Genomic DNA, 9,623 nt, shown 5'->3' with positions numbered 1-9,623 from the left:
GAGAGGTGGCTGGGGCGGAGGGGGTAGTCAGAGTACATGTCCCTTTTTCATTGGCCGATCTTTCCAAAATTGAGAAGCGTTTAGGTGATTTCTCAGCTAATCCTACCATATACATAAAGGAATTTAGACACCTTTGTCAGGCCTATGACTTAACTTGGCATGACCTCCAGGTTATCCTAACCTCTACCCTAAACTGACTGAGGTTCTAACCCAATATACCCGGTTAGATCCGGCCTCCCCCACAGGGGCCACCATTTTGGCATCTTATTTCATTTCTCAATCAGCTCCTGACATTCGTAAAAAAAAAAAAAAAACTTCAAAAGGTAGAGGATGGTCCTCAGATACCAATACAAGATCTAGTTAAATTAGCCTTTAAGGTCTAAAACTCCAGAGAGAAGACGGCAAGCTTGCCTCAAACAGAAGTTACAGCTCCTAGCAGCGGCTTTACAGCCCAGTCATAACCCCAGACCAGAGAGCACACACCCCACAGACTCCAAGGCTGCAAAAGGAGCCTGCTATAAGTGCGGCAAGGCAGGACACTATGCCAACAGGTGTCTGCAGGGTCCCCGAGCCCCAACGCAGCCTTGCTATAAGTGCAAGGCATCAGGACATTAGGCCAGTGAATGTCCTAACCCTCATCCACCAGCAACCCCCTGCCCTGCTTGCCAGCAGGGAGAACACTGGAAGTCTGATTGCCCCACCCTGAGAACAGGTGCCGCGCCTCTACGTGACCCCCTTTCCCAGGATCCTGGGAGCTCCTTCCAGCTCCTACATCTGGACGACGACAACTGAAGGTGCCGAGACTCGGGGACCCCCATCACCCTCGCCAAGCTGCGGGTAACTCTCCTGGTAGCGGGTAAGACAATTACTTTTTTAATCAACAGCGAGGCTACCTATTCTGTTTTGCCGTCCTTCTCTGGACCTAGCCTTCCATCCAATATCTCTGTAGTAGGAGTAAGTGGAAAGCCATCCACTCCACGAAAAACTCCAATCCTTAATTGCTGCCTGGCCAACAATTACTTTGCGCAGTCGTTCCTCATTTCCAGCTAAAAAGGGCCCCTACCGAAAGCAATCAGTGGAAATCAGTTTGGCTTTCCCCCACTCGTCTCAAACTTACTAAATTTTCTTAACTATCTCATACTCCCCAACCTTGCCAGGACTATCCTTCTGGGTTTTGCCCATATTCCAACAAATGCTTCCATTCCTCATTCCTATACTAATACGGTGCCTTATTTTATTCTTCATCCATACGTCCAAATACCAACCATGGGCTCCGACCTTGGCGACGCCCCTTAACAGCGGGAGGTGGCCGGACAGACCACGGCGCCCCTTTATCACTATTATCAATAAAAGGTTGGACTGTTTGGACGAACGGAGGCAGGATGGTTCACTTCCGGGTTCTTCTTCACCACCAACTCTTCCCGTGTGTGCGAGAATGCAGCTGACGCCCGGGAAGGTGAAGATTAATCAGGCATGCACCAGGTGATGTCAATCCGAGGAGACCAAGATTTACCTGGTGGCACCTGTGGAGCCCCCCTCCCCCGACATGCCCGTGCCCCGCCTATTGCCCTTCCACTCCTAGAAAAGTCACTCCCAGCAGATGCACCTGGGGCGGGCTTTCTCAGCCCCCACTCTTGTCGGGACTGTATTAGAAACTTCCCCCCAACCCAGCTCCGGTCCCTGAAGCTAGATGACCAAAGAATAAATTTGCAGTTTTGCTTTTAGCCTTGCCTACTCGCTGGTTATTTTGTGCCCACTCTGGTGGTCTTAGAAAAACAAATCAGAATTCTCACACACTGGCCGGGCGCGGTGGCTCACACCTCTAATTCCTAGCACTCTGGGAGGCCAAGGCTGGTAGATCACGAGGTCAGGAGTTTGAGACCAGCCTGGCCAAGATGGTGAAACCCCAGTCTCTACTAAAAATACAAAAAAAAAAAAAAAAATTAGCCGGGCGTGGTGGCGGGCGCCTATAATCCCAGCTACTTGGGAGGCTGAGACAGAGAATTGCTTGGACCTGGAGGCAGAGATTGCAGTGAGCCAAGATTGTGCCATTGTACTCCAGCCTGGGCAACAGTGCAAGACTCCGTCAAAAAAAAAAAAAAATCCTCACACACTAAGGCACAAAGTTTGGAGCTTCTACTTAAAAAGGAAAACCAAAATTAAAAAGCAGATAACCTGGGGAAAATAAACTCAACACAACAAAGGATTGAAATCCGTCACTGAGAGAGACTTCATATGCATGGGAAAGATGCTATGACCTCAGTAGGAGCAGATAATTCAGCAAACAATGCAAATGGTCAACAGGTTGAAAATGTTTTTAACCCTCACTTGCAATCAGATTAAACAACAAAGCAAACATTAAAACAAGATCTCACAAGCCTCTTCCCGCTGATAGGATTTGGCTGTGTCCCCACCCAAAACTCATCTTGAATTGTGGCTCCCACAGTTCCCACCTGTTGTGGGAGGGACCCAGTGGGAGGTGATTGAATAGTGGGAGCGGGTGTTTTCTGTGCTATTCTCCAGATAGCAGATGAGTCTCACTAGATCTGATGGTTTTATAAAGGGAAGTTGCCCTGCACAAGCTCTCTTCTTCCAACTGCTGCCATGTGAGACACACCTTTCACCTTCCACCATTTTTGTGAGGCCTCCCCAGCCACGTGGAACTGTGAGTCCATTAAACCTCTTTCTTTTGCCCAGTCTCGGGTATGTGTTTATCCGCAGCATGAAAACAGACTAATACACCCACTTAGACTAAAAGTCGAATTGTTAATCTGGGTGGACAAAGCCCAAAATGGTCTGGACTCCAGGACTTACACACCCTCCCCTAACCCCCAGGTTCTCAGGACTCTGGCCTTGGAATGAGAGTAACATCATCAGCTTCCCTGGTTCTGATGTTTTTGGACCTGCACTGAGCCATATTATCTGCATCCCGGGGTCTCCAGCTTGTAGACCCACCTGTCCCTGGACTTCCAGTCTCCATAATTGCATGTGCCAATTCTAATCTCCTCTCTCACTCACTCTCTGTCTCTCTCTATAGGTAGATATATATACATCTATAGATAGATGGATAGATAATAGATATCACCTATCGATAGATAGATGATAGATAGATAGATAGATAGATAGATATCTCCTATCAGTTCTGTCTCTCTGGAGGACCTACCTTTCTGTAGATACCTAGGTATCTCCCATCGGTTCTGTCTCTCTGGAGGACCTGACTCTGTATCTGTAGATAGATATCTCCTATCGGTTCTGTCTTTCTGGAGAACATGACTAATACAGGCTTCAAGGCTCCTTCTCTCAAGCTGCTCACATTACTGGACTGTCTGAGCCTCAGGCCTCAAAGTAAGTTGTCTTCCCAGTGAATTCTCCCTGTCTGCCGGGTATACATAGGTTCTCCCTTAGTGCTTTGTGAGAACAGGGTTTCTTCTTAGTACTTCCCAGTTCATTTGCTTGTAATTTATTGCCAGAGTCCTCCTGCCCCCATACAACTTCCAGTGTCCAGCTGAGTGGTGGCGTCTAGAGGTGCTCATTCAATATGGGCTCATTAGGAGAGCTGTTCTGATGACCTGACCCAGGATACAGGAAGGAAAACCAAAATTAAAAAGCATATTATCTGGGGAAAATAAATGCATCCTGACAAAGGATTAAAATCCTGAGTTGAGAGCACCAAAATCCAAATCCTAGTGTGTCTATTCCAGAGGCCTGGCTTTTAGCCACCAGCTGTACTTTGGACCCAAGGCGCCTGGTCATGGCCTGGTGGGTTTGGCAAATGCAGGAATCAGAATTTCAAAGTGTGACTAATGGCAAGAAAAGTCACAACAGAATTTGCAAAGCTGGATTAGTATTGCTGCTCTCTGATCAGTTATGGTTGTTTCATTCAGTGGGTCCAATAAAAAACAAATCCAGACTTAGTAAGGATAAAGTTTATTCCAAAAGATTATTGCAAGGTGTGGGGAGGGACTGTTGCAATGGGGAGAACTTCTGACCGTAAGCTCTGTAACATCTCAAGAGTTAGACAGAAAGAGTTCTCCTTCCACAGCGAAGTAACAAAGCTAGAAAGAGCACAGTATGGGGAAGCGGGATGAAAGGGTGGTGGGATCCGGTAGTAGGTCAGAGGGTCAGCCGAGTCTCAGGAAGAGCTTATGCTGGCTCAGGTTGTGGTGGAGTCAAGGTTTATTCAGTGGGCTGGGGGAAGAGAGAAGCCTCATCAAAGTTTGGTTAGCAAGCGTGTTGTTCCAACTGATCACTGGGGTCAAGCAGTTCCACTAATGATTTATGAGACTAAGAAAGGGAATTTGGAGGGTCTGAGGCTGGCCTTGTAATAGGTAAACCAGGGCGGCATTTGTGGGTCTTACCTAAGTCGTATAGAGAAGGAGGGTTCTTTGTAGTTAAGTGTTTTCCAGAACACAAAGGGTGGAGGAATTTCTTAAACTCCACTGTTCTCCAGCAACACAAGGTTTGGGTAGAGTTCAGCACTGTCAAGCTTATGTCTGTGGCACTCCTTCCATGTGCTGGGCACTGGGGCACAGTGGTGGACAAAGTTATAAGGTCAACTTTGATTGGCTGTATAAGGCTAATAAGGCCTCGTAGCCTTACAATTGCCAGAAGGAAGATGGAAAATCAAAGACATACACAGAAAAGGTCATTACAGATGTTGCAAGATCTTCCCAAAAAACAAGGTCATATGTGTGAGCAAAAATTATACAAACTTTGTAAAGGCAAAAGGATGGCTGTGTCCTTTCAAGGTCATACGAGGACTTGGCCAGCCAGACTGCCCAAGAATTAAGTGATTGTCAAGGCAGCAGTTCTCAAAGTGTGTTCTAGGGATCCTGGAGTCTGTGATGTCCAAACAATGTTCATAGTAATGCCAACATTATTTGTCTTTTGCATTCCACTTTCTCCTGATGTACAATAATTTAACTAATGTTTATTGAATCCTTACCGAATACAACACCCCTATGAGGTAGGAACTATTAGAATCCTCAACTTACAGTTGGAAAAACTGGGGAGAAATTGCAAGTTTGCCACCTAATATCAATTCTCATCTTTTCCTTTAGAAACAGAACCCCAACATTATTGGGGACATCAGCACGCCAAGCCAAGGCCACATATCATCTTTCCTTGCAGTGGGATGTACCCATGTGAATAAGTTCTGGACAATGAGGTAAAAGAAGAAAATGTGAGGGAGACTGCTGAAAAAGTCCTTAAAAGGGGGACATCTGGAAAAGCTCTGAAATGTGAGTGCCTTTTTTTATTCTGCCTGCTGCTCTGCTGCTTGGAATAAAGATGTGATGGCCAGAGCACATGCATTCATCTTGGGCCATGAGGTGGAATCCATGTGCTAAGTAAGAATGGCAGAGCAGAATGCTGGAAGGTGTGTAAAGGAGACATAAATGTCCCCAGGCTTAAGATGCTCTTAAGATCTCTGTCAGTAGCAGCTGAATAAATTCCTAATTTATATGCCTAGGCACAAAGATTTAAGTTACTTGTTCAAGATGTTATAGCTAGTAAGTACAAGAGACAGGATAAAAAACCAGGCTGTGGCTCCATAGCCCCAATCTTGTGAAAGTTTCAGAGCAGGGCTCATTTTTGCTTTCTCTGCTGACTCAGCCCTACCCAGGAAGCGTGCTAACCTTGTCAACATTTTCCCCAGAAACATCCCCAAGTTTTCTCCCCAGGCCCTGGCTTGACTGGCTGAGTTACAGTTTCTCTGGTCTGAGTTTCCTGAGGCCAGATGAGAAGTGTTAAGAACATGACTTGGCCAGGCATGGTAGCTCACGCTTGTAATGCCAGCACTTTGGAAGGCCGAGGCAGGAGAATCACAAGGTCAGGAGATTGAGACCATCCTGGCTAACACAGTGAAACCCCGTCTCTACTAAACAGGCATGGTGGTGGGCTCCTGTAGTCCCAGCTACTTGGGAGGCTGAGGCAGGAGAATGGTGTGAACCCGGGAGGTGGAGCTTGCAGTGAGCCGAGATTGTGCCACTGCACTCCAGCCTGGGCAACAGAGCAAGACTCCATCTCAAAAACAAAAAAAAAAGAGTGATATGACTTGTGTACTGAAGTGTGCCAGGGTCACGTCCACCAAGGACTCCACTACTGTGGCCCCAAGAAAACTGTGACTAAACCTGCACAAGCAGACGTGCCTCCCAGATGCCAAAGCTGTGTCACCTCATCCCTGTGCCCGACCTCCCTTGGAGCCCTAGCAAGGGCAGGGAGAGAAGAAAAGTAGCAGGTGCCCACTGAGTGGCTGGCTTTCACAAAATGTGTCAAAAGTCCGGTGGGTGGAGAGCAGAGAACTGTATTATCAAAGTCATTAGAATTTCCTAAGCTACAACTGCTCATTTTATAGAGAGGAATATAAGACCCAGAGACATGAGGGGACCTGCCTGAGGCTGCACAGCAGGTTAGCACATTGGGAGATGAGCTGAGTCCAAAGCCAGCTCTACATTCAGCAGCTGTGTGACCCTGACTGACTCCTGTAAGCCTTCTGCACTTTGGTTTTCCACTGCTACTGTGTTGTTTCCTATGCTTGGGGTGACCATACATTCTTTCTGTCCAAAACAATCCCAGAGCATGCCTATTGTCACAGCACAATTTTTAGGAACACTCCTTATCTCCTCATAGTGTCTGGACACACCCTCTACCTTTCTGTGTGACAGTGATATGGTTTGGCTCTGTGTCCCCACCCAAATCTCTTGTTAAATTGCCATTCCCAATGTTGGGGAAGGGATCTGGTAGGAGGTGACTGGATCATGGGGGCGGATTTCCCCCATGCTCTTCTCATGATAGTGAGTGAGTTGTCATGAGATCTGATGATCTCATGTGTGTGTGAGGTTTTAAACATTCCCCTCACTCTCTCTCTCCTGTTGCCATATGAAGAAGACGCTTGCTTCCCCTTTCGCCATGATTGTAAGTTTCCTGAGGCCTCCCAGTCATGCTTCCTGTTAAGCCTGTAGAATCGTGAGTCAATTAAACTTCTTTTTTTCATAAATTACCCAGTCAAAGGTAGCTCTTTATAGCAGTGTAAGAACGGACTAATACAGACAATTTGCCCATGGACTGTGTGCCTGGCACCTCCTCCCCACAGACCCCCCAGCAGACTTTTTCAGTTCATTGCAGAGGCCCAGATGGCTGTCAGTATCCAAGACAGCCAGGACCAGTCAATCAATATCGTCAGGCAAGGTGATACTGATTTACCATCCCTGCTGCGCAGTATCTAGTAGTCTGGATTTGGTTCCTTAAGTTGTGGGTTCTCTAACAACTGAGGAAAATCCATTGGTTATTGCCAGTGTGGAATTTCCATTTCATGGAACAGAAACTTCCTGACTTCTACTTGTTGTCAAGTCACTGTGAGAAGTGAAGCCCTTGGAAGAAACATGGCTATGAGTGTGAGAGCTCATAGTTCCAAAGATATTCCAACTTCAGGAATTTATGGGAGAGTAGTAGAAAGAAGAAAATAGGAAATGTATTGCATTTGGTACAGCAAAGACAATTACTAAAAGTTTAACGGGCTTATGACAAATTGGGTAAAAATGTTTGCCATCTTTGATACGTTGATATCCTTGATATTTAAAAGGTATACAGATATCAATAAAAAAGCACTTTATAGAAAAATTACCAAATGATGCAAAAATGTCCAAATGTAAAATTTACCAAATGATGCAAAAATGCAAAAATTACCAAATGATGCAAAAAAATTCACTGAAGAAATACATATAGAAAAAAAAAACTGTTAGCTTTACAGACAGTCGAGTAAATGGAAATTCAAAAACCTACAAGATATTCTTTGTCACCTACAGACTTGGAAAAAGTCAAACCTAAAAGGCTGATAGTGAACTTAGCTGTGCATGTGGGGAAAGGAGTGTACTTACTCTCAGGCAGTCTCGTGGGGATGTAAACTTGGGATGTTTGCAGCATTATATAGTAGTAATTTTTAAAATTTTCATATTGTTTGATTCTGATCTCCCACATTTAGGAGTTTACCAAGGAAGCAATTAGGACATGTAAAAATATTTAGCTATGAGACTGTTCTTAATGGTGAGAAATGGTGGAAAAACTAAAAATATCCAAGAGTGGGAGATTAGGTTGAGTTCACTAAGCTTGTTATTAAATGGAATCAAGTATGCTTATTTAAAATAATCTTGTAAAAATATAGTTATTGACATGGAAAGATGTTTAGGAACAAGAAATACTGTTTTAAAAATCACTATAGGTGATGGCTCACACCTATAATCCCAGCACTTTGAGAGGCCAAGGTGGGCAGATGACAAGGTCAGGAGATCGAGACCATCCTGGCCAACATAGTGAAACCCCATCTCTATTACAAACACAAAAATTAGCTGGGTGTGGTTGCCCACATCTGTAATCCCAGCTACTCGGGAGGCTGAGGTAGGAGAATGACGTGAACCCAGGAGGTGGAGGTTGCAGTGAGCCAAGATCATGCCACTGCATTCTAGCCAGGTGACAGAGCGAGACTCCGTCTCAAAAAAAGAAAAATTCTAGGTGGATTACACCTGTAATCCCAGTACTTTGAGAGGCCTAGGCAGGAGTTTGAGACCAGGCTGGGCAATATAATGAGACCCTATCTCTACAAAAAAACAAAAAAATTACAAAAATTAGTCAGGCATGTTGGTGTGCACCTGTAGTCCCAGCTATTTGGGAGGTTGAGATGGGAGGATTGTTTGAGCCCAGGATATTGAGGCTACAGTGAGCTGTGATCAAGCCACTGCACTCTGGCCTGGGTGACAGAGTGAGACCCTGCCTCAAAAAGAAAAAAAGAAATAAAAAAATTTTTAAATGAAAACAAAAATCTCTAGAAAACAAAGCGAGGAACAAAAACCCCACAGCATCACCCCACAGACATCCAGAGGGTTGTCAAGTTCATAATGTCTAGTACTAGGTGACTTTCATTGCCTTATGTCTGTTCATTTGCATTGTTTAACTTGTCTCTATGGCATACATTTACTCTTATTATAAAGAGGTGGCATACCATACCGTGGTTAAAACCACAGTTTCTGAAGTCAGGCATTCAATATTCAACTTTGAGTCCAGCACAATCCTTTAGTACCTGTGAGAAAATTCTGTGGTCCATGCAAGCTTCAATTTTCTCATCTATGAAATGGGATCTGAGATGGTTGCTGCTATTGTGACAATTAAATGAGGCAATGCCTGTTGAGTGTTTGACATGTCCCTAGCATATAGTAAGCACTCTGGGAATGTTAGCTATCATTATTATCAAGGGGAAACAATAAAAGCATGAAAGTTAATTTTTCATTAAACAAATGCCTTCCTGCCTACAATGAACTGAATGCTCATTTCCTCTTCAAATTCATATATTGAAATCCCAACTCACATAGTGATGATATTAAGTGAGGCCTCTGTGCTTGTGGTCCCAGCTACTCAGAAGGCTGAGTCAGAAGGATCCCTTGAGCCCAGGAGTTGGAGGCTGCAGTGAGCAATGATGGCACCATTACACTCCAGCCTGGGTGACAGAGTAAGACCCCGTCTAAAAAAAAAAAAAAAAAAAAAAAAGTGGGGCCTTTGGGAAGTGATTAGGTTATAGGGGCAGACCCCTCTAGAATGGGATTAGTACCATTATGAAAGGGACTCCAAAGAGC

The sequence above is a fragment of the Piliocolobus tephrosceles genome, chromosome 6, assembly GCF_002776525.5.
Source record: "Piliocolobus tephrosceles isolate RC106 chromosome 6, ASM277652v3, whole genome shotgun sequence".
NCBI lineage: Eukaryota > Metazoa > Chordata > Mammalia > Primates > Cercopithecidae > Piliocolobus > Piliocolobus tephrosceles.
This window is presented reverse-complemented; position numbering follows the sequence as displayed.